Genomic DNA, 9328 nt, shown 5'->3' on the forward strand with positions numbered 1-9328 from the left:
TTGCTTAATAAATTAATAAGTTAATTAAAATCAACTTTCATACTTAAAATGTACAATGTGATGATTTGATATACATATACATTATGAAAGAATTTCCACCAATGAATTAACTAATACACCCATCACCTTTCGTTAATATACCATTCTTCTTTCTTTTTTGGTAAGAATACTTAAGTTTTACTGTCTTAGCACATTTCTTCTTTTTTAATTAACTTATTTACTTTAAGAGAGAGAAGAGAGCAGGGGGAGGGGCAGAGAGCAAGGAGAGAGAGAATCCCAAGCAGACTCCACGCTGTCAGCGAGCTCCATCTCACGAACCGAAGTGTGAGACCAGGACCTGAGTCAAAATCTTAACTAGATTTCGATGCTTAACCAACTGAGTCACCCAGGCACCCCTGCAAACTTCAATAATTATACAATACAGTATTTTCAACAATAGTCACCATACTATAAATTAAATCCTCAGACCTTATTCATCTTATGACTGAAAGTTTGTACCTTTTTACCAGCATCTCCCTAATTTCCCCCATTCTGTAGCCCCTGGAACTGCCGTTCTACTCTCTGTTTAATTTTTTTTTTAATTCCAGATATAAATGATACCATGCAATATTTGCCTTTCCCTTGTGGTTTCTTTCACTTAGCCTAATGTATTCCAAGTTCATCCATGTTATCACAAGGCAGGACTTCCTTTTTAAGGCTGAATAATATTCCATTGTGTGTGTGTGCATATATACATTTCCACTGTGTGTGTGTGTGTGTGTCTTATTTTCTTTATCCAGCCATCATTGACAAACACATTGTTTCTATGTCTTGGCTATTGTGAATACTGCTGCAATGAACATGGGATTAGAGATCTCTCATTGAAATAGTGGTTTTGTTTAATTTGGATATGGTGATTTTATTTTTAATTTCTTGAGGGAACTCCATACTGTTTTCCATAATGGCTAGACCAGTTTACATCTCCACCAACAGGGTGCAAAGGTTTCCTCTGTAATTTTTTACATATGTGATCATATTGCCTGAGAATCACAATAGCTTTTAAGTTCTTTGCTCATTGCATCTCAGTCAACCCTCTCCCTCTAACACCCAATCCCATAGCCCTAAAATAGCCTCATTCTTGATAATGTCAAACACTGTGAGGGTAGGGTAGAGGATCCTTAAATTCTTCCTAAAGACTGGAATGTTCCACTAACTGTTGTGTTGACCTCCATCTGCGGTAATCTTCCACATTCATTTTTTGCACAAAGATAAACATGTCACAAGAACTAAGTGCTTGTGTTCATGAATCTAGGATTCTTTTCCCCTTTGCTCCTATGACTTTCCTGTATCTTTGCTTCAACTGTTGACCAAGCATCCCATGGGCGTCTCTACTCTTCTTATGAAGTATGATAATACATTTAACCTGATTAAAGTAAAATCCTTGTTGGGGCACCTGGGTGGCTTAGTCGGTTAAGCGTCCGACTTCAGCTCAGGTCATGATATCACAGTCTGTGAGTTTGAGCCCCATGTCAGGCTCTGTACTCACAGCTCAGAGCCTGGAGCCTGCTTCAGATTCTGTCTCCCTCTCTCTCTGCCCCTCCCCTGCTCATGCTCTGTCTCTCTCTGTCTCAAAAATAAATAAAAACATTAAAAAATAATAATAATAAAAATAAAGTAAAACCCTTGCCAGGAAGTTTTCTATCTCTAGTGATGATGCTTTTGTCTGCCCTGACCTATTACCTTTTTAAAGTTTATTTATTTATTTATTTATTTTGAGAGAGAGAGAGAGAGAGAGAGAGAGCAACCAAAACCAGGGGAGGGGCAAAGAGAGAAGGAAGGAGAGAGAATCCCAAGAAGTCTTTGCCCTGTCAACACAGAGCCTGACACAGGGCTTGAACTCATGAAATGTGAGATCATGTCCTGAGCCTAAACCAAGAGTCGGATGCTTAACCGACTGAGCCACCCAGGCACCCCTATTACTTATTTTGTAGTAACTTTGAAAGGGCATTCTTGTTTTTAAATTTCCAAAAGCTGTGTGTGTGTGTGCATGCACAGGGGTGGGAGCGGATACCTAGTGGTAGCACCTGGTTGTCATCCAGTACTCAAGTCACACTCTCAGTCATCTAAACTCGGTGCAATTCTTTTACATGTATCACTATTAATTCATTTTCCCTCCAACTGATCTATTTTTTGGAACTGTTGAGGACTCGATGTTTAATTCTCTTGCACTTACATCTTGTTAGATTCAGCTCATTTTTCCAGACCACTGAGATCCTGTGCATCCTCATTTCTACCATCCAAGATAACTTACCCCACCAAATTCATGCTTTCCCATATTGGGCAGTAAATCACAGTCTTTATCCAAATAAATTCTGATGAAAAGATCAGAGGGGGACAGTTTACTGTGGCCTTGGAGACCTTCCTTCTAGCTCCTTGTGATAAACAGTTAGCACTCTTTAGGGATGGTTGCTCAGCTAGTTACACATTGATGTATCTGTGCTTCCTTTCCCTCTACTGTAAAATGATAACTTTAGTACCCACTCATAGGGCTGTTGTAAGGATTAAATGATTAAACACTCACAATATACTTAGAACAGTGCCCATCGCAGTATATATGTTCAGGAAGGTGAGTCATTATTATTGCAGAGGAAAGGGCTTTATCGTCAATGGCTTGGCCTTTATCTTCATCTTTTCATTTCGTAGTTGTGTATCCTGAAACGAGTTATTTAACTTCTCAGAGCCTCAATTTCTTCATTGTAAAATAGCTGTGAGAACAGTGCCTTCTTCACAAAGTTGAAGGATTAAATAATGTAACATAGGGTGTTTAATGCAGTGCATGACCCTCAATAAGTATTTGCTGCAGTGATTCCTATTAACATTTATCTTGGACAATCTCCTACCTCTATTCTCTTACCAAGATATCTCGAAAAGCTTGATGATCTTCAGATACATTATGTCTATAGCATTCCCCTGATCAAACTATTTGGGAATTAAATAACTAGCTTACAGAGTTATGGTTCACTTAACTCATCTTTTAAAAAACCCTAAAATTCTAAAAAATACAAGCAAAATAATTATTTAAGTTTATTTTTTAATGTTTGTGAGAGAGAGATAGACTGTGAGTGGGGGGAGGGGCAGAGAGGGAGAGAGACACAGAGTCTGAAGCAGGCTCCAGGCTCCAAGCTGTCAGTACAGAGCCTGACAAGGGCTTGAGCCCACTAACCGCAATATCATGACCTGAGCCAGTCAGACACTTAACCAACTGAGTCACCCAGGCGCCCCGCAAAGTAATTCTTTAAATGTTTAGATTATTAATCTTGGACTGATTTCATGATACCCTAGACTTATATGTTATATATATGCTGTATTACAGTTTATAAGAGTACCTTGAGGACCCTTGGAAAGGTTGTGATCATTTAAAAAAATTTTTTTCATGTTTGTTTATTTTTGAGAGAGAGAGTGGGGGAGGGGCAGAGAGGGAGACACAGAATCTGAAGCAGACGCCAGGCTCTGAGCTGTCAGCACAGGGCCCAACCCGGGGCTCAATCTTGTGGACCCTGAGATCATGACCTGAGCTGAAGTCAGAAGCTTAACGACTGAGCTACCAGGGACCCCAAGATTGTGATGATTTTATACACTAGGAAGCATAGTTTGATTATTCAAAATGATTATGAAGGTATATATTTGGTTTTATTAGTGCTTTCCTCTTTGATTTCTTTGATGCTGAGAACAGCTCAGGCACGCAGCCACCAATGAGAGCTGTTTCTATGAGAAGATGGTCTGCCCCACAATGGTCGGCTGAGATGTGGCATCTCAGACTCACCCTGGTGAAAGGCGGATACCGCTTGCCAAATCACAACAGTCTTTACTGTGTCATAGGAAAAGAAGTCCCAAATCTCAAAGGTACGATTTCCACAAAACAAACAATTCAAAAGCTAATGCCTTAGAGCAACTAAGAATCAAGGCTTGATTTTTTCATGTAGTTTTTACAAATTACTATGTGTCAGATTTTCTAAAAAGTGTCTGTGGAAGCACAATATAAAACCTTGTAAATCAAACGCACTTGTATTTTATTCATCGTGCTTTTTTTTTTTTTTTAATTTGGGCACATTACGTATCTTTTTGGACTCTCAGGATTTCTTTTCCAAAATGTAGATAATAATTACCAAAAGGATTGTTCCAAAGATTAGATGATGAGTAGAAAGTCCAGAATATAGTGTCTGGCACATGGTAGATATTTAATAAATGTTAGTGCCCTGCCTTTCTTTTTCGTTGTCAGTGGTGATCTAAAAAATATGAATAGAATGGGAGAAAAAGTATTTTTTTTTTAACTTGGCTCAGGTTTGACTTGGCTCCTTTCAAAGACACAAATAGAGCCCTTTATTTTGTTTAGTTTTGTTTTTAATGGAAACACCATGGTAGAGTTTTCAGTTGTGGAAGGTGAGGCCCTCATTGGGGAGCTTTTAAAAAATCCTGGTGTCTACATTCTATCCCCAGACACTCTGATTACTTGGACTAAAGTATAGCTTAGGCATTAGGATTTTGTTCAGTACAATTTAATGCAATAAACTGCACACTTCAGTCAGTTTTGACAATTGATTATTCTCTTATAACCACCACCCTTATTAAAATAACTTTCCAATTACCCGGAAAGTGTCCCTTTCTTGTCACTTTGTCCCACCTCCACCCTTGGTAACAGAGGCTCTGATTTATATCAGCAGAGATTAGTTCTGACTGTTTTTCGAATTTCATATGAAATTTGCAAATAGAACCAAATAGTATGTACTCATTTGTACTCAATACACCATTCTTGAGATTCATCAATGTTGATATCTCTATCAGTGGTTCTTCTTGTTATTATGCACAAAATACCACAATTTGCTTATCCATTCTCCTCTTGGCTGATATTTGGTTTGTTTAATGGTTTCACTGTATGAATAAAGATGCTATTAATGTTCTTGAATAAGTCTTTTGTGAACATACATTTTCTTTCTCTTGGGTATGCTTAGAAGTGGAACTCCTGGGTTTTAGGATGGGTATATTCTTTATAGTAAACTGCCAAACAGTTTACCAAAGTGGCTGTACCCTCATATATCCCACTAGCAATGTATGCAAGTTCCAGGTGTTCTACATCATTGCTAATACTTAGGATCGTGTCATCCCTTAAAATTTGGCCATTCTGGTTGGTATGAAATGGTACCCTATGGTGGTAGTTGTGGTGGTGGTTGTTAATTTAATTTCTTTATTTTAAGCAATCTCTACACTCAACTTGGGGCTTGAACTCACAACCCTGAGATCAAGAGTCACATGCTCCACAGATTGAGCCAGCCAGGCATCCCTCATGGTTTTAATTTGTGTTCCCTGACGAATGATGAGGTATCCATAGGAATTTACGCAGTATTTTCACAGACACCTATGGTTACTATTTTATGTGCTTACTAATGATTCATGTATCTTCTTTTTTGAAATGTCTGTTTTGAAATCATGTCTTTTCTCCATTTTTATTTACTTATTTTTTTTCCTAGAAGTTATCAGCATTTATTTCCTGGGTCCTAGTTATCACTTATCTTGGTCGAAAGGACAGAGAGTTGATCAGACAGTTTTGAGCACAACAGCCCTTCTCTAGAAATGGATCTGCGGAACTCCATGAGGGAACAGCAAAGCTGCATAGATGGCCAGTTTAGCTTACAACGCCTTCTAAAAAAAAGAAAAAGAAAAAGAAAAGTCAGCTCCCTCCCTCTCTGCTAAAAAAAAAGGTTTAAAGTTTTTAAAAAGTTTAAAAGTGTTTTTTTAAAACAGGGGTACGAAGGTAATGACCCAGAAGGTTGAACATGGAGAAGCGGAGACAGAGCTGGGATGTGGTTGCTGCCCAGGCCGCCTGTGGGGGCACATTCCTGGTGGTTGTTGGGGGGGGGGAGTGGGTTGTTTACCCGGGTGCCCGCTGAATAAATCTCATCTCGCAGCCACAAGGTCTTGAAAGTGTACCAGTGCAAGATGAGAGGTGGTGGGCAAGTGGAACCTGAGGGTGCCGGTGGAGAGCTTTCCCGGGGTAGGGGCCTCAGTGGCCTCTGGGGGTGCCTTTTCACTCTGGCCTGGCCTGCCTGAGACAGGGGCACAGAGAAGAGGCAGCTGGGCCAGTGTCAGGTCTCCCTGACCAGGCAGGGACAGCGGGTGTCTCTTCCACCCTCCATGGGCATGTCAGACTTAAGACAAGGTGGTCTCATTGTTGCTCTCAGGCTGGTTGCTAGCTTCTCTGTCTGGGATGCCTGCCTCTGCCAGTCCATCTGCCCCCTTGAGTGCCAACTCGCCCATGTCTTCTGCCAGCTCACACTCACAGCCTCCGAGTCCCCCTGGATGTCAAGACCGTGTTCCAAAGGCCTGGCCTGGTCTGTCACAGGATATGCAGACCGAGTAGGAAGACTTGACCCCTATCATGCCTGTTTAGTTTCTTTTTCTTACTTACATCTCTTCAGATTTTCACCGTTGACCAATCAGTATGGAAATTCTGGAAGGCTCAGTAGCCCTGAAGCAGCCTGACTTGGGCAGGTATTTATTTGGTGGTAAGGGTGGGGGATGGGGTAAAGGGCTCATGTAGGAGCTTGAGTAATTCTCCTTCCTCTGCCATCAACCCTTTCTATCATTTCACTTTGAGCCTTCTTCCTTTTCTTCTGGAGAGATTTGGTAATGAAGCCTTCACTCTCAGCTCCAGGCTGGTTCTTTTCTCTATTAACAAAACAAAACAAAACTGGTTGTTTTTTGTTATTGATTTAGAGGAATTCTTTAGCTGACTCCTGTTTGTGCTGCCCTGTACCTGCTTTTGTTATTCTTATACAGTCAGGAAGAGTTTGTAATTTACACAGCCTGGTGTTGGTACCGCTATGAAGAATGAAGGGGAGAAAGAATATGGGCGTGCAGACGTACAAAGAGTCAGAAAGGAGAGCAGCCTCAGAGGTCTGGTAGTGTGCAGAGTGGACAAGAGGAATCAAGCTGGTGACAGGGAGGCCAAGTGAACCATAGAAGGAGACTTCCAGCCACTCTTAGGAGGAGCAAGACCACAGAAATCTTGGTGGAGAGGTGTTGGAATTTCCACACGGCCCTGAGAACAAGGATCCAGATTTTTTTTAAAAATGGAGATATTTATATATACTTACTCTCTCTCTCTCTCTCTCTCTCTCTCTGTGTGTCTCTCTGTGTGTGTGTGTGTGTGTGTGTGTATATATATATATATATGGAGATATCTATATTTACCTATAGAGATTATAGAGATATATAGATATATAGAGATATCTCTATTTTATGTATATACACACACATACAATATGTGAAGATATATACACAATATGTAATATATAACATAAAAGACAATATATAAAATATAAAACTATAATATATAATGTGTAAAAATATATAAAATGCCAGAAGACTAGCATACTTCTGTGTCAAAGATACAATTCGGGCGCTTTTATAAGCGATTCAGAAGACAATACGTGGCTCAACTTCTACCTTGCTGTGAACTCCCCAAATGTGGCAATAATTCCTTTTAGAGTTTCTTAGAACAGAGAAAATCCAACTGCAATGCTACAGAATATTGGCTTCTCTCTTGTGTTCTTCTTGGTTCTTCTCTCAGCAATCTTTTGCTGTGGTTTCTTAGGTTACAGGTACAATTAGTGAGTGAAAGCTTTAATGTATGGGTAGATGCTTATTATTATTATTGGCTTTAATGTGACTATGGCTTAAGTCTTATTTCTGGACTTCAGTCATTACTGTCATCGTTAGATATGCTGATCATCAGTCATTCCAGGGCCAAAACCAACAGAACACCAGCAACTGAAATTCCAAAGACAATATGATCAACTCTGTTATTCAGGAACTCATTAATTCAAATCCCCAACTTAGAATTTATTAGAATTCCCCAATTGGATGTGCATTCAAGTTTAACTTTGTTGTGTCAGTAGCAAAAGACTTTGCAAAGCAAAATAATAAGCAAGAACAAGATTGCAGGAGGATGTTCACCCAACTAAAGAAAACAGTAGGATGAGAACATTGGGAACTCATTAGAAGTTTCCATTTACTTAAACAATTAGAAGCATGCACACACACACAAAGATACCACACTGTATTTTGCCGGTTTATTTTTCTCTCTGTTTTCCTCGTTAGACAGGGCTTTGTTGAGGGAAAGGAACAATGTTTATGCACAGAACTATGTTAGCTAAATGAGTACGTCTTTCCATGCTGCATGGATGATTTAGGTGTTAGTCATACCCCTCAGTTCTTTACCTATGTGTGTGTGTGTGTGTGTGTGTGTGTGTGTGTGTAAAACTTTGTCAGGAGGGTCCACTCAACCAGAGTTACTAGTGTAAGAGTTTTGTTGGGGATAATTGTCTGTAGAAGATACAAGGGGGGAAAAGCATCGTTGTGCTAGAAGAGCCTCAGACCATGATGTAGATCTGAGAAAGTCTTGGACAATGCACAGGGAATCTCTGGAATAAAGATTGCCCATTAGAAGAGTGCCATTTCGGGCAAAAACAGCCAGGCCCTAGTATCTCCACCATATTTAGTTGTTGGCTGGGGCTGCTGAAGAAAGAGCATGGCCTCAGCTCAATAGCTGAGACAGATCCTGAAGAAGCCCACAACCAGAAGCTGTCAGCTAACTGTACTCCTGGTAGGCAAGCATCAACTTCTTTCTTGAAGGAAATCTGAGTGCCTTTGTAGTTGCCACAACTCCCACCGTAATAACTGTCCCTCATAACACAAGTTCAGATATGAGGCAATTGACCTTGCCACTTCCCAAATCATCACCCCATCTCTCCTCCGAGAAGGTATGTATAGAAAACAAAGAAGAAGGTATGCATAGGACGGCAGAGAGTTCTGTTTTACAAAGGCGGCCTGATGTCCCCAGTATCAGGTCACCCAGTTGGAAGAGTCTGCAAATTGTTACTGTTATTTACCACCAGTTGCAAGTCCCAAACACAGCCAGGGCAGAGACAGGTTGGGATGGCATCAACCGAATACTCCCTGGCTGGCTGCTCTGGTTTGCCCTGATCATTTCAGTAACCTCACAGCACCAAGGCACCACACCACACTTAACACAATGGAATTTTAGCCCCAAGGATGCTATGATGGGGCTTTATTCTAATCATAATGTGTATCTTTATTCTTAATTATACAACTCTAGCGTGCTCTTTGTAGAAAATGTAAACAATGCAACTTATTCTACAGAATAAAGTAAAACCATTCATAATATCACCTTCTAGAGACAATTATTAGCGATTCTGTGTTCTCTCTTCCAGTCATGTACATAACAAAATATCCCTCCTTTTCGTCGATTTGTCAAATGTCACGTACATTT

At 40.2% G+C, this 9328-nt stretch overlaps 1 pseudogene; it reads right to left on the reverse strand.

Annotated features, from left to right (window-relative positions):
- Positions 1 to 6183: 6183 nt before the first annotated feature.
- On the reverse strand, positions 6184 to 6583 carry LOC106980332 (cAMP-dependent protein kinase inhibitor gamma-like; annotated as a pseudogene).
- Between the last annotated feature and the right edge of the window lie 2745 nt (positions 6584 to 9328).

This window comes from Acinonyx jubatus, chromosome C1, assembly GCF_027475565.1.
Source record: "Acinonyx jubatus isolate Ajub_Pintada_27869175 chromosome C1, VMU_Ajub_asm_v1.0, whole genome shotgun sequence".
Taxonomy (NCBI): Eukaryota; Metazoa; Chordata; class Mammalia; order Carnivora; family Felidae; genus Acinonyx; species Acinonyx jubatus.